Raw genomic sequence first — 20,898 nt, forward strand, 5'->3', positions numbered from 1 at the left:
TTTTTTTTTTTTTTTTTTTACATTTTAAAGATTAAAAATGTTCAATACTAACAAAAGTAGCATTTTTTCAAGATTGAAGTTATAAAACTTTATTCTTGTAATATTACAAAAAAACTGACTAAATTGCAAAGATTTTTTTTGTCTACGGCATCTAACGTGGGCGGAGACTGGCATTAAATTTGGATAATCTTGAGGGTAGAAGAGAAATGAAAAGGACTCATTGAGCCTTGCAACTTTAATTCAATTTGTAACCAAGTGATATCGCTCGCTCACACTAATACACCGTTACTTCTGACACATACAGACTGGCTCCATTTATGATTTGGATCAGATGAGCTATCCACACACATAACTATTATTATTATTATTATTATTATTATGATTCCCTGTCACACGGCTGTTCCCCAGAGTTGCCAGACTTAATTACATACGCCGGCCAGCTTCCACATGGAAGGAGGTCAGATGTGTCGTTTTTAAAAGATACTCAAGAAGAGACATAGTTAAATGAGAATGGATGAAAGGAATGATGGAAGGAGATATGGAAGTGATGAGGAAGGTTGATTAAAAAAATAATAACAATAAAGTAGTGAGCTTCCAGTATGCATTTGTCTGAACATACTGAAACAAATCACGGTCCAAAGCGTTAAATATAATTTGTGTGGGATGATTTAAATTGTAATAACAATTGACATGCGGCAGGGGTATGTTTCTTCGTTTTAGTCCTGATGGATTTGACCTCTCGCTCCCCCCCCCGCACCAGGAATGCAAATGGTACAGTCCGATGGATGCACGGGCGACAAACGCAGGTCATTCTATCCACGATAATTGATGATGTGCTCTGAGGGGTTTAGGCATCCAATCTCCAGCACGTTTCCACTGTCATGTCCCATGTTTGGTGCCGTCATCACTCTTCATCAAGGCGTCGCACTCCACCCCGCACTCCTGCCGTCTCCGGAGTGGCCATTTATCCCGCCGATAATCGATGATGACAGCTGGCGTGCAAGCGAGAGGCAGCCGGAACGTGATTAATCACGTTGTTTCATTAATTAGGGAACATTATGCATTGGAGGCGCCAATTCCGTAGCAGGTGCCCGTATTGCCGTGTTATGAGCCGAAAGGATGAACTTTTTCTTTGGCTTAGACTGCCGTTTGAGTAACCAAACCAAAACATCAACAAGGACCCCTCTGCAAAACTATAAACCAGTACAATCTGGGTCCACTCCATATAAAAGTAAACAAGATATAATCTCCATCCCTCATCTGAAAAAAAAAAAAAAAAAAAACTTGATTTGTCCCACTTCCTGTTTTAGTAGTGAGCCCAGGAAAGAATACAGTTGAGAATGTTAGATTGTTATGTAAATACATGGAGAGAAAAAAAATCTATCTATCTAGCTATAGCTAACAGGCTATATACTGTATGTTGCAATCTATACATCTAGCTTGCTAGCTAGCTATCAAAAACGCAGCTTTTAACTGCATTGTATGCAGCAAAATATTCCCTGTAGTACAGGTAAAAGTGACATCGTGTACAGTGTTAACATCTCTTTTAACTTGTCATTTCTGACTATTACAGCCATCCGTTTCTACAAGTCTGAGCGTAAATGATAACAAAAGGCCTCACTCCGGCCCGCCTGAAATTAATACCATTCCCTCTGAAACAGGGCCTGTCACATCAAACCAGGCAGCCGTAAAAAAAAAATCCACTGAAACATGTAATTTAATCAGAAAGAAATGTGTGAAGGTTAAGAGCGTTCACTCTGCCTTTTCTCACTTCTAATACTTTGAAGCCAAATGGAGGTTTTGTCCTGAGTGATGAGGTGGGTGAGCCAAGTCGGGCCTCGGTAGTTCCATCAATGGCGCTTGTCTTTGCAACAATCCATCGCCGTAAAACACCTTCTCGTTGGACGCGGCATCAAGTCGATGAGAGCGAATCGGACAGCCGCTGTCAATGTGGAGCGGACAGCTCCACTAACTTGTGTGTTTGGGCTCTGCTGCCCGTCCAATTCGCTCTTTCCAAAATTACCCGTTTTGTCACAGCAATGCACCTTGGGACTCTGTTGGTAACCAAAACAGCTGCATAAAAAGCTTGGCAACATCCTCGCGGATGAAGTAGCGGGAGTTGAGATGCTCACATTAATTGTCACAAAAGTATAAAACGGGGGAAATTTGATGAAATGTTAAAGATGCCGCATGCATGTAGCATTGTAGCAGCTAACCAGCTGGTGGCTAGTTTCAGATGCTAACATTACAGTAAAGAAAATTATAACACAATATAATAGAATGGAATGGTGTAATACTTGAGTTGAATTAATTGTGCTGATCCTTCTCGTGTGCCTGCGATGGCCTCCGAGGTGCAGTATAATTGTCTGTACATGTTTTGATTCACTGTTTGTGCTAAAATAACAGCTGCGTAAAGGTTTATAACACAGCAACTAATGATGCTAAGTGTTAGCCTGTCAATTGCATTTGGCGTTGTGTTAGCATAACACGAGCTAATACTGCTAAATGACTCATTAGTAGCGAGCTAGCTAGCTAGCTAGCAAGCTATCTATCAAATTAGCTATCAAAATACAGATTAAATTGCTTTCTATGGAACAACATATTCACTGTAGCATAGGTAAAAGTAACATACTGTACACTGTTATAATCTCTTTTAACTTGTAAAAATGTAAAAACATTAAAAAAAAAAAATGTCTTGCTAGCTAGCAATTATCTACAGTATCTAGCTATCACGAACATACTGTACAGTGTTAACATCACTTTTAACTTTCATTTCTGACTATTCCAGCCATCCATTTATACAAGTTTGAGAGTAAATTAGAACAAAGGCCTTGTTCTGGTCCACAATGGGGTTAGGGTTAACCCAATTGTATGGGAAGTCATACAATAGGGTTAATCTTATCCCAAACGCTTTACTAACTGTAGCGGGAGTGCGAATCTCTTCTCCAGTGAATGCTGCAGACTGCTGATCTGACCACATCATCGGCGCATGTCACCGCAAGCCGATACTTTGTAGCGTAGCGCTGATAGATGGACGTATAATGGCACACTGACACCTCCCCGACACCGGCGAAAACTGCCGAGTCAGCTCGATTGATCACGTCTTTGTTGGTGTGCGGAGGGAGGCCGGCGAGTGGGGAGAACTTAGTTTGTGACAGTTTTCCGTTGTAAGGTCAGAGCCTGGCTAAGGGCTGGCTGTACTGTAAGAACAAGTTGAGGTTAAAAGGATTGGGTCCGATTGACTTGCTGTCCTGCATTTGGCATCGTATTGACTCAGCGGGGCACGAACAGTGAACTTTTTTGGGACTGTGGATTTTTTTTGTAGTCATTTAGTTTATGTCTATTATGTAACGTGATGGCAGTTATCATGATTAACTCATCCACTCCCAGCCATTTTCACAGAAGCAATCCGGTTCGCTCCTGGCTGTTTGACTGGATTTTGACTGATTTTGCAAGGCTCGCAGAATATTGTGTTCTATTGCTATAAAAGCATGGAACCTATCTAAAGAAAGATTAAAGTCTCTTCTTTCATCAGGAAAAAAAAAGTATGTTTCTATCTGTTTCCGTTTTGCAGCAATTAGCATTAGAAGAGAGCAAAGTTTCATCGGTTTTCACAAATCTATTTTAAATAAAGTAATTGAGCTTTTTTTCTACATGGGCCTGGTTGATCCCCTTTGCTCTGCTGCCACCTGCTGGCCGTTTGTGTAATAACTACCATTTCTGCAACCGTTCTTTGCAGTTGAGAGGTTGCATCAAATCCTTCTGTATGCTCTAGCATAAAAAAAACAAAAACGTATAAATATGTCTTTGGGACACTTAAAACAAAAAAAACGTATTTACACGTAATTGGGAGCAAATGAGTTAATTGTTGATATTATAAGATACAAGCAAAAAAAAAAAAAATGCTTTTTAGGTGATTTTTGTGGGGGTTTATAAGTAAGTAAGTAAGTAAGTATAAGGAGGCACATTATTTGCGGTACATTCCGATAACCGAAAAGGCAAATATTTCCACATTGCTTGGCATTATTCCCATCACGTTGTACCCGAATATGACTTTAAATGCAACAAAGAGCCCCAGAATGTCGCCGGTCGTCTCTGATGGGCCTGATGAATGTCCTCTCTCAGGGATTTGGACCATCCTCTGTCCATTAGCCAGGTTGGACCTCGGCCTCTCCGAGGAGTTGTTCTGAAACACGACACAGCAAATGAGATGTGACACTGAGCTATTTATACTGGCCGAGGAGGAGGAGATGCAAAAAAAAAAAAAAAAAAGTGCTCACCTGCTGCTTGATGAGGTCTGCTGGCTCTCCAAACCCACCGAGGAGGCTGTGTAATTTTCACCCTCGCGTCGAAGCGACTCCTACCGCCCCATCAACAGCAAACACCATCCTCTAACTCCTCCACCAGCACCCTAGAGGCAGCCAAACGCAGTGCATAATTACTCAGTGTGAACATTCCCCGCAGTGCGTGTGTGTGTCTGTCGCACGTACGGGTGTCATATTTCCACTCCTCGATGATGCTTTTGAGGACATGCGACACGGCTACTGTGTTGATGGCTCTTTTGGAGCATCTCTCCCCCCCGAGTGTTTCTAAAAATAATGCTTTTTTTGCCCCGTTCTTCAGATATACAACACAGCAAAGGTTGGATGGATGCAGTGGATTTTTTTGGGGGAAAAAATGCTTTGTAAACATGCAGTCAACCAATCAGTGAGGTCGTCATTTGTCGGAATGAAACTAGTGTCAACACTTGAAACGTGTTTAGAAAGGAAAGGGCATCAACATCACATTAAATTCCAATTATCCATAATGTCCAGTCATTGAGATTGAAACACTAAAAATTATGAGAAGAAAAACAGACCAAAGGTTTCCATACTACAGGTCAATCTTAGTAGAATGGGCCAACTTACTAAAAAAAAAAACGATTACACAACAGTATTTTAAGCCCTTCCAAAAGTTAACTATAGGCATATAATGCTTAAATATTTGTGACTGTATTTTTTTATGAAATATTAGACGTTTTGCTGATTATTTTTGTAACGCGGAAGTAAAACCGGTTCGGTAAAACCCCACCTCTCCCCGTGTGATTGCCCCGCCCCCGGCGAGCCCACTGCAGTCAGATGTTGTAGCTCTCCGTTTGAGCACTCCTCTGAGTACGCCACGCAACTTTACGCAAGCCAATTCTTCAGTAAACATTTGAAACAAAACGGCGCTGTACAAAAGACTCAAGTATTTGTTTCCTTTCTGGCAGGCACTGTTTGCGCGTCTAAGTTTGGGTCCTCGTAAGGTTGGTGTTGCGGTCGAAGCGAGAGGGAGAGAGAAAGTGACCAGCTCGACGTGCCCGGTAAGCAGTTGAAGTGCGCCCTCGTTAAGATTTATTTTACGCTGGGTTAAGTTTTAAGTTGTTTCTGTGCCTTCCTGACCAAGTGTGCGTCCATGTGAGGTGAGTGGCTATCGCCGTTTAATGTGTGGCATTCATTATTCACAGTTTAGTTAGTAACTACGAGTGTGCGTTAGCATTAGCATTAGCTGGCATTGAGTGGCCCTAGAGTGTGATGTTATATCTGATTTAATATGCATATACCTTCCTAGTGAACTAAAAGTAATGAAAAAACTAAAATAAAATAAAAACATGATTGTTACCGAAATAAAATAAAAACGAAAATGCTTTTTTCAAAAAATGAAAACTAACTGAAACTACATTTTATGTTTACAAAACTAGCTAAAACTAACTGTAATTTTAGCAAACATGTCCTTAGTTTTAGTCTTTGGTAATTAATTTAATGCATGAGCCTTTGGGAAGGAATTTAAATGGGATTTTTAGTAGATTTATTTTGTTATAAACCAGAATAATGACGTTTGTAAGTATGTCACACAGAAGTGACGTCATCGAGCAGCAGCTAATAGAAAAGCACCTTCAGATGATGTTGCGCCCATGTTTTTTTTTTCAAGCATTTTTTCCAAAGAACTAAACCAATATAAACTAACAGAACCACCCTGAAAACTAATAAAAACTAACTAAAATGAAAAATTCCAAAACTGTAATAACCCTACTGCCATATTACAAATAAATTGGTTTATATACTGTAGCATTTTTCTAAATATGCAAAAGCACAAATAAATTATTTGTACAATTTTTAGGACTAAACACAACTTCTCTTCATAACATTATGTGGCCCTTGCGTCCTTCTGATTTTCTGTATGTGGCCCTCAAATGAAAAAGTTTGGACACCCCAGTTCTAGGGGCTCAGCGTAATTGTTTCCATCTGGTGTCTGAGGTTCGAGATGCCTTTTGGTTTCGACATGGATGGCGATGGGCCAGCAGAGGGTTCAAAAGACATCTCCCTCGCCTCCTGCAAGTCAAACAAGCGACGACTCGGCAGCAAGACACGGATTAGGCGGAGATTATTAAACGTCAGCTCTTAAGACAAATACTTTTTTACGGCCTCCAAGTCAATCAATACTACTTATCTTTGATAAAAGAGGGCCTGGGCAGGCAGATACGCCAGCGTGGCAGGAGGGGAGACGCGTCTCTCCGTCTCCCACCTAACAATACCGCTACTAATCTTGTTGGGAAATCCCGGAAGAATGTACTGCAAATGGATTACGATATGACGTGCTCATTTCTTTGCAATCGTGGTCAAAAGTCCCACGTGAGCGATCCCCTGGGAAATGAGCAGATGCTTTTATCACGGTGGAATCATTTTTTAATTCAATGCGGTGTATATTTATGAGGACAAGAGGATGACCCAATTATCGCAGCAGAACCGCTATATTAATAACTACTTATTTATGATCATATTTTATCTAGAAAATGTGTCTTGTAAAATTCAATTACATATTAATAAATGCTGTACAAAATAAATGTTTTGCATTTCGTTATACTTAAATGTATTATCCTATACAGGTTAAGGCGCACTCGACCTAAGGTGTTTCGACTTTACAACGGTTGCGCCCGGTCCGCCATTTTGGCTCCTCATACGCAGTATTTTCCCTTCATCTGCTATATTTAGCCCTTAGCTAGTGCTAGCGCTTGTGCAATTGTGGGAGTATCTTTGGCTTTTTTCACCCTCTTTTATTTATTTTTATTTTTTATTTATTTATTTTATTTATTTATTTTTTCACATCGTGACCTCAAAGAAGAACGCTACTTCTTCTATCAATGTTGGTCCAACCAAAAGAAAAGCAATTACCATGGAGACGAAGCTAAACATCAGAAAAAGATTGCAGAAAGGAGAGACACCAACGAAGACTTGGGCTTCAGTCGGACAGCATCTTATTGTTTTTGTTTTATTTGTTTTTATTTTAATGTATTTTAGATTTTTTTTATGCAAATTATTTTGATGTAAATAAATTTGACAAGTCAAAATTCGGGTTACCTCCCTAGCATAGGAACGGAACTCAGACGTAACTCGAGGACCTCCTGTACTTTATCAAAGACCATATTTTGATATGAAGTAACATTTAAGGCCAAATATAAGGCTTCGGTTTGTTTTCATATCCTTCAAAAAGCTCACAATGAGTCCGTCGGAACAAAAGCTGTGGGTGAGGAGGATAAATCAAGTGGATGTAACTTGTAAGTAGTGTATATTTTTTTATAGTATGATCTCATTTTGTTTACAATATTGTGACCTTTTTTGTATCGCCAACATCCCCGCAATATCATGATAATTATCGTATCGTGACCTTCATATCGTGATATCGTATCATGATGTTTGGATATCATTACATCCCTACTCGTAATGATTATATTCGATTATAATATGTTTTCTTCGTCCTAGAATAAAGTGTAATTGCACATCCACGACAGTAGGTGGCAGTGGCGCTCTCAATGTTAGAGAGCGCAGAAAGCGTGTTAGCCCCTCCGTAGTAGTGCGCTTAGAACAATTTTATAGACAAATGATACAATTTATTGTTGTGGGAGAGAGTTGGGGGGTAAACTATTTTCTTCTTCCTGCAGGGGCCTAATAAAAAAAAAAAATTGAGAAGCACTGCTTTAGACCCTCCCATGTGGGAAAATGGAGTCACCGGAATTTTAGAAATACAGTTTTCCCCCACTGTTGAAGATCTCTCACTGAAGGTATCAATCAAGACTGAATGTTTTGGTCCTTGTAAATACCTTTTGTGTGTTTGTGTGCGGTTTGCCACTACAAAAGAATATTTATCTGTATTTGGACCACACACTGAAAGTTCCATCAACTTCATCCCAAGTCCAAATTGGACTCGTCGACCTGGGAATGCATATTTAATACGCCGCGTGAAGCGAGAAAAGGCCTTTGCCAATCATAGCGTTCTGTTCTTATTACACAGCGTTCTGCACTCTTTCTCGCAAAAAAAAGCGAAGAAAAAGAAAAGCATTTTCCCAAAGGGGCTCCAGATTGACATGTGAAAATATTGATGTAAACAAACCAATCAGAAGGCTTCGCGCGGAAGGCGGCGTGAGGCCCCGCCGCAGCTCATCACAGTTTTTCGCCGCCTGATCCTACATTACGGCTGCAGCAAGCGAGCACTCTGAAGTTTTGGAGAGCCCGCCGACCGACTGCCAGCGAGTGTGCTTCATTACCTTTTCATTCGCACTGCGCGCTCCGCGTCTACATCCGTGCGTGCGCGTGTGTTCATGAATTTGTAGTGCGCCCTCGCCGCCGTCATCCAAATCATAATTACAATGTAATATCACGCGTAAGGCAGCGCCCCTGCTGTTGTTTCCTCTTCCTCTTCTCTTCTATGAATATGAAATGTTGTCACGCTGGGCTCTCAAAGCTGCGCAGATCCTTGCCAGGCACACCGGCGGCGTGTGCGCGCGTCCGAGTGTGTGTGGATGTGGTGGTGTGCGTGTCCATGTACGTGTGCATTTGCTCTTCGAGCTCAAGTCTAAGGGTGATAATTAGTGTTGTTCCCATACCGATACTACATTAAAACAGTGGTATCGGTATCGGTGAGTACTCACAAGTAACATGCCGATACCATTCATTCCAAAGCTAATAATAGGATTTTGGATGCAGCATCTTGTTGTCTTGCTCGTGCACGACATTCACTGGTATGTGACATGCTCACTGCATGCTAAGATATCCTATTGGCCCTTGAATGCTCTGAACCAATGGCAGGACAGCTTTTTCATGTTGAGGGAAAAATAACCTTAGGTATCGGTATGGTATCGGCCGATACTGCAAAGCTGGGTATCGGAATTGGAGGCCAAAAAACGGTATCGGAACAACACTAGTGCTAATATGCTTGAGGATACAATGATATCACAACATTAAAATTGCAATGATAACATTTTGGTCATGTCACAATATTAAAAGCAGCATCTGTTAAAAAAAAAGGTGCACTTATATTCCATTTGTGCAGTTCCATCACCCTCTGGAGATTAATTTATTAACGCAGTTGAATTTCAATTAGGCATGTTTTGGCCACTGCGCCGGTTATCATTCTCATAAATCAGTCATACCGACAAATATTTTTCAACATGGCCAGTCCTATTTCTTTGTCACTGCTGTTATGTGCAAAAACATAAGATTGTGCTTTTTTTTTTTTTACCAATTTATGTATTATTATTATTTATTTTTTTAAACAATATTTTTTATTTTCATTTTTTAAGCTTTTTTTTTTTCCCCCCGGGTGGCTGAGTGGTTAGCACGTCCGCCTCCCAGTACTGAGGACGCAAGAACGAGTCCGGGCTCCGGCCTTTCCTGGGTGGAGTTTGCATGTTCTCCCCGTGCCTGCATGGGTCTTCCCCGGGTACTCCGGTCTCCTCCCGCATTCCAAAGACATGCATGGCAGGTTAATTGGGCGCTCTGAATTGTCCGTAGGTGTGCTTGTGAGTGTGAATGGTTGTTCGTCTCTGTGTGCCCTGCGATTGGCTGGCAACCGGTCCAGGGTCAACCCCGCCAGCTGGGATAGGCTCCAGCACCCCCGTGACCCTTGTGAGGAGCAAGCGGTTCAGAAAATCGATGGATGGATGGTTGGAGTCAGTCTGAAGGGATTATTACAACAACATCTGTGCATGATTCTCCCATGTGCGTCGTTGCCCGTCGAGTGCCTCATTGCACTCTTTATGCTCCAGCTAAGTGCCCATCTCTTCCCAGACTCGGATTGACGCGATTGCTCTCGTTCTTGTATTGCACAAAGCTCATAATCATTTCTATTTTTTGACTTTGGGGATATATTGAAGAAAACATCCATTTGTGCACATTAATAAAGCGCTCCCGCTGCCTGTCGTCTCTTGGGAGCAAAGGCAAATTAATTTGTGACTCTTGGAAATTGATTTTGCGATCACAGTGCGCTCTTTGATAAATAAGCGAACCCGATCACCTCGGATGATGAATGCAGTTATTATCGCTTTGTGAGGTGTAATTAGCGCAAAAAAAAAAAAAAAGTGTGCGCTCGGTTTTCCCGACCAAGCCCTGAAAATAAGACAAACAATAAAAGTGTCATTCGTGCGCCGCCGCTGGAAAATGAGATGATAGCGGCGCTCCGGCAAGGAGGTGATGTATCTTGTACCCTTTTGTGCGATGCCATTCGGAAGTGCTTTTAAATGTTACTAAAAGCACCACGAGGCATGCGCTTGATGCTTACTCGTCTGCTCATTAACGCGCTTTTATTTATGGCGGTCTCTGAATCGTAATTGAGGTTTACATGTGGCCAATGAAAGTGTTCGGGACAAATGTTGTCATATTTTTATGCTTTATTCATTTAATCTATTTTGTTACGCTGACTGGAGTGGAGTTTGGGGAGCACCAAAAGGCTGTTTTGGGAAGTTTTTTAGTGAGCAGAGACCATTCTCGTGGTGGTCCGCGTGGAAATGCAATTACGGTGCGGACAAACATGCTTAATATTTACTTCATTTAACTTCATTACACGGCTCCACTTAAAGACGTTCATTTAATTATACAATGCTGTATTACTCTAACGTTCCTGGACTTGTGGATAATTTCGAGTTGTTCTGTTTGTTGTGAGTGTATAAAGTGGCTGTTGTTATGGATAACGGTGAGAAAAGCAACAATCATAATAATTACTTGGAAAAAAAAGGGGGGGAAGAGAGTGCTACCTTGTATCAAAAAGCATGTAGCATCATCATCGACGGGAATTGACGATTAATGGAAGTGCCCACCTCTGAATGCAAATATAATCGTTACGCTTAATGATGGACGACAGAAATCAGAAAATGTTTACTGTTTAGGAGTGAAAATTCTGAGCATTTGGACATTTTAAAATACCAAACATATTTAAAACATTTCATCTATTATCCCCCAGAAAATATTGATTAACTCATTCACTCCCAGCCATTTTCATGTTCTATTGCTATCAAAACATGGAACCTACCAAAAGAAAAATGTGTCTCTTCTTTTATCAGGGGAAAAAAGAAAAAAAAAAAAGTACGGTATATCTGTTTTTATGTTTTGTAGCAATTAGCAACCTGTTGAAAAACTGGGAAAAAGAGCTTGTTGCAACATGGACCTGGTTGATCTCTTATACTTTGCTGCCACCTGCTGGCCGTTTTTGTTTTTTGTTTTTTTGTTTTAATTGTAATAAGTACCATCGCTTTAAGCGACCGCCTCAGGTCAGAAACTGCATCAAAGCCTTCATACAAAAACTCTAGCATACAAAAACCTAAAAAACGTATAAATACGTTTTTGGGAGTGAATTAATTTGAAAATCAACTAGTTGTCGCTTCATCGATGCACCTCTGTCACATGTAAACAGGTGACCTGACATCTTCAATCGGAATGTCAAAAAAAAGAAGTAGCGTTTTCCTTTACGTTTGACATGTTGCGGACTTTTTCATCTTCAAGTGGCATCCTTGCTACTTTGCAGCAGCATTTGACCCTCCAACGCTTCTTTTCTCTTTTCATTTTCTGCCTCTCCATCTTGGAGTGGGCTTTAAACTACACCGTCTCGCTTCTTGTGGCTTCCTTTTAAAATTCATAGAATGTGAAAGTTAAACTTCACCACTTTTTTCCACGCTGACATTTATTTATTTTTTTTCATTGTATCTTTTCAATCCACCCAGCAACAAAAGAATACTTCGGGACTTTTTGGCGCCAAATTAGCCAACGTCAATTGTTTTCACCATCGGCTGGACTGGGAAACCGCGAGGAGGCCGCAATGGGCTGCGAGTGGATCGGAGCACCCCAGCGACACGCCGATCACTCTAAATGTAAATGAGAGCGTTTTAGGAGCGCCCCGGTCACGAGGCAAGTCGCGACTCTCTGATGATGACACATGCCAATGTCATACACAAGACCGCCTCCATGTGCCTCTTTCATGGAGATGAGGGGCGCTGACAACACTTTTCAAACATGCTATGTTCACAAGCATAAATGTGGGCCAAAACAGGAGCTCCAGTACACATATTGGCTGATGATTTTTTTGGAACGTTCCCTTCGCAATTTTCTGAAAACTTACCTGCTTATTGTATTTTGTAAAAGTTTTCCAATAAATACACTCACTTAAAAAGTGTACAGTTGCTTTAGAATCCTCCAAAATAAGCCGTTCTATCCCTTGAACACATACATAGTCTTAAGAACAATGATAAAAAGGAATTATTGCAGATATTGGTTGATGTCACTCATCAACCCAGCACCACCGCAGCAACTCTCAAGCTGGCTCGCAGCCTATCGCTAATAAGGAAGTCTTTAGACACGCCGCATTCCCGCTTTCGAACCAGAACGGCTGCCGTGTTGCGTAACTTTCATTTTCTGCAAGTCAATAGCAAAAAAAAAACAAAAAAAAAAGAGAGAGAGAGAGAATGAAACGCCTCAAGCAGAAGAGATGTAGCGCTTTGCAGAAAACCACATTATGGTCCGGGAATTGGAGCAACGTCATTGACATCAGAGAGAGTGATGCAAAAATGACATTCATTTTATTTTCATTTTGAACATGCTAAGAACGGGGATAATGCTCACTTTATTTGTTGTTGTTGTTTTTCTCTCTTTTAGTGCATGCAACACTGGAGGCATCCAAGATGTTTTTTTTTTTGTTTGTTTGTTTTACTTCTTTGGGTTCAAACTAAGGCCAATTGCACACATAAAAGGCAATGGTGCAGTTTTTGTCCCGATAAGATTAAAAATAAATACATTTTACCAGATAATTAGTAAATAGTTAAATAAATAAAGAAAGAAAGAAAGAAAAATCATTAGTTAATCAGTGACTTATTTTTAATAATTTTAGTAATAAAAGAATGTTTACATTTTTAAATTTTATTACTTATAATTCATCCATCCATCCATCCATCCATTTTCGTATCATTTATTTACCAATTACTGGTATATATGTATGTATATATTTAATAAATGAGCCTGTAATTTATGTTTGTTTTTTGTTTTTTTAATGAATGAATTTCGTTTTTAATTGACTACTGGTAAGTTCACAAAAAAAAAAAATTGCAGTCGATTACATAATCGTGTTTCAGCACTGACGGATTTGCATATTCTTTTTTTTTTTTTTGATAGATAGATATAATTATTTATTTTGGGGGTTTTGTGGGTTTAAAATGGCTACCCATAACTAACGGGGTTACAAATGTCACAAAAGAAAATCAGCAATAGAGTGAATCCATAATAATCGACCCACGAAGTAGCGAAGGAACGCATTACTGCATTACAGAACTTTTGATAATGAAAATCATCAGATCAAAAGAACATCGCAGGCCATAAGTGAGCCATTCTTTTCCCGTCCCTGGTTCGAGGCTCGACTGTGTTAATCCTGATATTCCAATTCATCAGCATCATGTACTACTGTAATTGTACGTAGAAGAAACAATCAAAGACATCACGCTGCAGAAGAGGCGGTCATGCCGGGCTGCCACCAGAACGGCAGCTTAGGGTTGCCGGGGTCCTGCTGGGCAGAGGATGTCAGGGTGGGGCTGACGGGTCGTTCCAGCAGGGCGTGATGTATATTTTGCTCCCCCGCGAGTGTGCAGTTGGGGAGGGGAACTGGTGGCAAACAGATAGCAGGGGGTCGAATAGCAGCAACACGCTCACAAAACGTCTGTCAATCTGAAACTGGAAGAACGTCGACACTTACGTTTGTAGAATTGGCAACACAAACAACCTGTAGCTCCTCTTTGAAGCGTGTATAATGGACATCAACAAAATGGCTGTGAATGTTTTCCTTGGTCTTATCACCAGTTGTTGCTGGGCAGAATTTGTGAGGCGCTATCTTACAGCCAGTGACTACATTTCAGACATATTCGGTCATGTCACCGCTTATTACTTGGCGGACATTTTGGAATTTCATTTGAATTGCCCCACAAGATGATGAAAACATTGTTGTCTTGGAGTTTTGTTGTATTTAGTGTTAATTTCGTCAACAAAAACAACACAAAAATAATTTCGTCAACGTGCATATTTCACCGGACTAAAACTAGACTCTACTAGACTAAAACCCTCATTAATAAATAATAACCGGGACTAAATCAGTATGCATTTTCATACGATATCATATTTTACACATGTAAAAATAGTAAAAGATTGCTTTTAAAATGCCTGTGGAGGATTTTTGCAAGAAATCTTTTCTATTTTGAAACAAAATTCCGATTTAGCCATCAATAACTCAACCACGGCATTCGACTATGAAAAACACGTGTGGCATCCTTTGGGTCCTTTTTTTTTATTTTTTATTTTTTTATTTATTATTTTTTATTTTTTATAAAGATGGTGACAACATTGAATCCAAATGTATGCGTCTCAGGTGGAGCTCTGGAGGGTCAAGGACAGCGTGGGATTTGCAGCCCAGGGAGGGCACACAGCTGTAAACAGAGACACGGCTTACCTGCCAATCACGTGCCCGTCACCGCGGGAGCGCACACGGGTCGGAAATCTCCACGGTCAGCAACCAAGCCTGTGTGTGCACGTGTTTGTGTCATTTTTGTGTGTCTCTTTGTGAGTGCTCGGTCCTTGCGTGTCTTTGTCTTTTATTTTTCTTTCTCATTGTCTGTTTCCATCCGCGTGCGTCCTTCCTGTTTTTCGATCTATTTTTGTTTGTGTGTGAGATTTGTGCGCGAGAGTTTTGCATCCAGAGTGCTTTTGACCTCCAGGGTGAGCCAATCTGCAGTGTCGGGGGCCGGCTGTTGAGCGGCGTCGGCCTCGTCGCCGTCCTCTATCACGCCGGGGCCCCCGTTAGCGCTAATGAGAAGCGACGTATTGTCCTTCCGTCCGCTTCATTCAGCCGCCATGTTGGCGGCCAAATTGCTTTTCTGAGCCGCTCGGGGATGAAGGACAAAAAATAAGATGTCAAAAGAGCGCGTTCGAGGCGCCACGAGGCGCTAAATGTACAGCAAAGAATGGACGCGCAGTCGGCATTAAAGTCTACGTTCAATATGAATGGGAGGTGTGGAAGCGTGTGCAAAATGAGAGCTACATTATCTTTAAAAGACGCCAAGGCTTTTATAGTGTTAGCCGCCTTTATAAGCTAATCATTTAATTTCTGCAAATGTAGGCCATTTGTTGCTTCCCCGCAGACGAACAAAGACAAACTAATTAAAAGCTAAGATACCCTACACGCTAGTTTCCTGTATCTTATTTGCAACTGTCCTCCATGCTTTGTCTGCGAGCTGACGTTGTCGATGTGCAGTCAAATGGACGGATGCCAACTGTAAGCACAGCAGGACTAGGCATACGTATTAGATTTTTTTTTTTTTTTTGAAAAATCATTCAATTATGTGCCTTTTTGCTGCCTCGCTAGTTAATTGATGAACATGTCACTAAGGATGCATGGTTGTGGCTTATGGAAGCGTGTGAGTGTTCAGTGGTTGTAAAGAAAGCATGCATGCTTGCTGTAGGTGTTTAAAAAAAATACAAAACAATAGATTGTCTGTCTGTGTGTGTGTGTGTAATAATTCTGCATTCAAGGATGCTCGGAAGAAGGATTTATCCAAGTTGGATTTTCCCAGTTCAGACTTGAAAGCATTCGAGGCGAAAGTAAACAACCAAAATGGCGGATAGTGATAAATTGTTTTTTTATTTTGGTTCTTAAAACTCATTTTGACCTCCAGCAAACTTACCTTCTCGCAATTTTGCTTTCATTTATTGTTTTTATCTTATTTCACAAGTATTCCATACAGTTCAGTAGTTGGCCGTATAATTTCATGCAGGGAGATCACGGCACTCTGTCACGTACGTTGCGTTACGTAAAGTTATGTCGAATATTTATGAATGAAGAAAGCTATCTTGTTTTACACTCGAGTATATTGTGTCGGTCGGTGAAGTCGGGGTACTCCCCCCCCCCCCCCCCCCCCCCCCCCCCCGACTTCAGAAGTGGAATTTCCGAGTTCAAGGGGGCGTTCCGTACACATGCTTCTCAGGTATTTTCTGTCATGCCCCCCCCTAGGAAGAAGAAAACATCTCGCATTGTTGTCGGCTATCTGCAAAACTATTAAAGTAACTTGGAATTTTATTTAGTTACTTTTTAAAGCAAATATTCGGTTAAGTTACTTTTTCAAGGTAACGATGGCAACACTGGTAGTGAATCAAAAGAAATTCATGTGTCGGGAAGGGGAAGTTTTAGAGCGAGTTGAATATTTTTATGTGCTAGGTACAGCCTTTACGTATATTAATTTATCCAGCCATTATGGGTCAGATACATTTTCATGATGTCAAAATTTTTAGAGGCCCAAAATTAGGCCTGCAAATTTGATATGGATGTTGAATGACAGTTGTAAGGGAATCATTGCCTATGGATGTAAATAAATGTTTTAACGTTGGCAGTTTCACTCTGGAACACATTATTCATACTATACATATTTTTATCGGCAAATTTTTGCAGAAAATGTTGCAAAAATTTGTGGTATGTCTTACTTTTGGGCTTCCACTTGGCTTACATTTTTTTATTTTTTTTTGGCATACTGTAATATGTCGGACCTTTTATGGTCCTGGGCAGACAGAAAAGCATCCCCCGAGTAAATTTCTTTCATGTGGTGGTCGAGCCCAAACACTTTTGGTCCATTTTGTGTATTTTTATCGCACACACCCGCACAGGCACATGACAAATAGTTTGCGCCGGCTGCCCGAAGCGCTAACTTTTAAACAAATATATCAAATGTGGACACATTCTTTGGCCATTCCGCTGTGGGGGGGATTAGCTGGGAAATGGTGACGGAATTTAATACAGCCATTAATAAAAAATAAAATAAAATAAAAAAAAGAAAGTTTGTGGTAATGAGGGTGCCGCAACAAAGTTTTGAAGTCCTCCACAGAAGTAAAACAATACGCGGCGGCTGTTTGGATGATTTAGTGTCACTACCAATCAGAGTGAGAGCGCAGATCCATATAATAGATCTCCTCGTTATTACCACTGGGAGATACAGTCGGCGTGCGGCGGCAGTGGCGGAGCTTCCAGCTGCGGCGCCAAAAAAGCGCCTCATCACGCCGCCGCCATTGCTCAATTGCATGTTTATCATCCATGACATTGGCAGAATGTTTCTTCCTGGGATTGGGCCTCGTAAAAAGAGCCATTTTCTAAAAAGTTGAGCTGAGATTTGAGTCCATTAGCCAAATTACCAGAGATGAGCGCTCACTCCTCCCCCACCCAAAGTTGACGTCTTCAATCTGCCGCACAGTGTGAGAGAGCTGAGAGGCGGGAAACAAAAGGAAGAAGACAGCCAGCTAATGAGACTACCTTTATCTTTTTCTTTTATTGCTATTGTGAAAAATGATGGTTATCAAGAAGCAGAACAACTTTTTTTGTCAATGTGCACCCCATTTGCAAAGATGGAAAGAAAAACAAAAGGATGATGGGGGGGGACAACAGCCCCAGATGAAGTTATGTAATGAGAGGACAGTAAGTATTTGGGGGGGGGGGCCTCAGCAAACAGGAACTAATGCGTGGATAAAACTAATCACCTTTCTCACCTTCATCAAGATCAAAATTGGTTGCTAATTTTCACTTTTTAAGAATGAGAACATCCGCTTTTCTTCACAAACTGTCAACATTTTTTAATGGAGTTGTTTGTTTGTTTATTTATTTTTGTTGTTGTTATTATTATTATTGTTGTTGTCATTATTATTATTTAATTTGTTTATTTATTTTTTTGGCCTGGTTCCTCAGATTGCTCCCACATTCCCAAAACATGTGTACAGTGTTGCCTCACTATAACGCCGTTCACTTTTTGCGGCCTCGTTGTATCGCAGATTTTATTTTATTTTTTAGTACAATTTTTCCTGCATTTTTTTTTTTTTTTTAACAATATTGTACCTATTAAAGTTTTAACATTGAGGACGTTTAAACGCGAGCAATGTAAATGCATCGATGAGAAGTGTATAAACTTGTGTGGTGAGGTGTTTTAGAGCCTTAAAACATTTATAATAAATGGAAAACATAAAGCTAACTACTTTGCGGATTTCATTTATTGCGGGTATTGTTTGGAACCTAACACCAGGGGAAAACGAGGGAACACTGTATTCGGTAAACTGAAGACTCTACATTGTCCTTAAAACTCATTTGCTCCCAAAAACGTATAAATACGTTCTGTTTTAAATATTGCCAGTGTCCCAAAGACATATTTATACGTTTTTTTTGTTTTTTGTTTTATTTATGCTAGAGCATACAGAAGGCTTTGATGCAGCCTCTGAACTGAAGAGAATGGTTAAAGCAATGGTAGTTATTACAAGAACAGCAAGTGGGTGGCAGCAGAGTATAAGAGATCAACCAGGGCTATGTTGCAACAAGCTGTTTTCCCCACAGTTTTAAAAAAAACTTGTGAATAATGATGAAACTTCGCTATATACTAATGCTAATTGCTGCAAAACGGAAACAGATAGAAATCTACTTTTTTTTTTTTTTTTTTTTTACTGGTGAAAGAAGAGACGGTAATCTTTCTTTTGGTGGTTCCAAGATTTTATAGTAATTTTACACAATATTCTGTGGGCCTTGCAAAATCAGTCATGATCCAGTAAAACGGCCGGGAGTGAACGGGATTGCTTCAGTGAAACTGGCTGGGAGTGAATGAGTTAAGTATGACTATTACTGTGACTATATTTTTATATATTTTTTTTCTCTCTTTCCGTGCCTCCTGAAATGAGCTGAAATTCCAACACCCTAATGAGAATAAGTGGAATAGAACATGGCCACTGGACTATAAATGAAAAGCTGTGACAGATTACAGCTCATTAATTTAGCAACACAATAACTAAATTTTCAATGTTCACCCCCCCCCCCCCCCCCCCCCCGCATTTGAGGACGGTGTCTCTGACCCTCCGTTTAAATAAGTAAATGCACTGTCCTATTTGCAGAGACATATGGCGGGCGTTTGAAGAGAGGGGTTCCGTATCTTCCCCATACAGTCGTCTCCGGGGAGAATTTGATTCCCTTTCATGTGTCATTCTCCAGGTGTCACTCTCCACCCCGCGTTATCGCCGCCGCCGCCACTGTGACAGCTTCAAGCCGCTTCCTCCAGGAAAGAAGAAAAAAAAAAAAAAAGCCAAACTCCAAAGCTGGGCTGAAAGCATTTCCCAGGGAGACGTGAGTGACGTGCGCTTTATGTACAGACACCGATTGATGCCCCATTGTAGCGTTTAATAAAGGGCCAAGTGTTAATTTGCTGTTATCCACGGCTAATTCTTGGATTAGTTTTCTAGGTGGCGTTAACGCTGATTGTAAATACCTGTCAGCGCACTGTGACGCGGCGTTAAGTCCAATGTAAACACAAGCGTTGCCGGGGCTTGATGTCGGTGCTGAGAGTCAATGATGCAAAATGGCGGCCAAAAAAACGCAACTCCGGTACTGTCATTCTCAACACAAAATATTTCAAACGTAATAATAATGTTATTATCAAAAGTAGCTATTAACGATCAAAATGGAAACATAATACGAAACATTCACGAGCCACTTTGGCCAAATGTCCTTTTGTTTATTTGCAACTTCCTATGGCCTCACTCCTCTGTTTTACATGTTGGCGTCAATGCGGAGAATGACAGATTAGAAAGGAGGACGACATTTTGGAAAAATTCAACTCAACTCAACTTTATTTATCAAGCGCTTTAAGAACAGGCATTGCTGGATACAAAGTGCTGTACATGAAACATAAATCGGTTGTGCAGTAAAGAATAACGTAACAGAACAAGAACAAAGCAAACATTTTGAAGTGCGTAAATTTTATATCAGTAAATTTAATATGTAGGCGAATTAATAAATAAATAAATGCATACATAAATAAGTAGATTAAACATCAAATTCATACACACCCCAAAACATCAAAAACGAGTCTCATGGTGCGCCAAAAGCCAAAAAATACAGACGTGTTTTAAGATGCGTTTTAAAAGAGGATAACGAGGGGGATTGCCTAATATTTAGCGGAAGGTCGTTCCAAAGGGAGGGACCGGCAACAGCAAAGGCTCCATCTCCTCTAAGCCTCTTAAAAATATTAACTTTTTACTGTTAAAAATTGCAAAATTAGTCAAGTTAAGCGAAATAATGGAAATTGTGGATCCATTTGTTTTACGAATCAGCCATGGTCAGTATAAAAATATATGGATGGATGATTACTGCCACCTACAGGCCTGGAGTTGAACAATCACACTTTTCTTGAAGTCGTTATCCGCGAAACGTCAGGCGAGGTGGCACTGCTCAACGGTAACCTCAAATTCGTCATTGTCTCGTCTTTTAGCCGCTCTCCGCGTCGCGACGGCACACAAAGCATCCCTTAAACTTAGATTAGCGCGCGCTCATCCAAAAGAAAGCGCTATCTGCGCAAACTTGTGAGCGATGCTGACTTCAAAGAAGTCGCGTGTAAACAGAAGAAGGCAGCGGGGATAAAGCGGGCCTGCTTGAAGTCATTATGACGGAGTACAATGGCTGCTGGGGGCTTTGAGCTCCGCCGGCTCGCTCGTATGTAACGAGGGCTTCAGGTGGTACATGAAAGAATGGGCGTGGGGGGATTTCCATAAATTTGGTTGGGATTCTGTT

At 40.7% G+C, this 20,898-nt stretch overlaps 1 protein-coding gene across 9 annotated transcripts in view; it reads left to right on the top strand.

The window, feature by feature from the left end:
- The window catches only part of syap1 (synapse associated protein 1), a 95,380-nt gene that overhangs the window by 21,480 nt on the left and 53,002 nt on the right, over nt 1-20,898 (top strand). For 2 of the 9 annotated variants that reach the window (XM_077520159.1, XM_077520161.1), the window contains exons 1-3: nt 5,115-5,341; nt 14,689-14,824; nt 19,324-19,455. The gene's annotated coding sequence lies outside the window, so the exon portion shown is untranslated. Of the gene's footprint in view, nt 1-5,112; nt 5,342-14,688; nt 14,825-19,323; nt 19,456-20,898 lie in introns of those variants that run through there. The other 7 variants (XM_077520163.1, XM_077520162.1, XM_077520168.1 and 4 more) reach the window with 7 other exon arrangements.

This window comes from Festucalex cinctus, chromosome 4 (assembly GCF_051991245.1).
Source record: "Festucalex cinctus isolate MCC-2025b chromosome 4, RoL_Fcin_1.0, whole genome shotgun sequence".
NCBI classification, from domain to species: domain Eukaryota; kingdom Metazoa; phylum Chordata; class Actinopteri; order Syngnathiformes; family Syngnathidae; genus Festucalex; species Festucalex cinctus.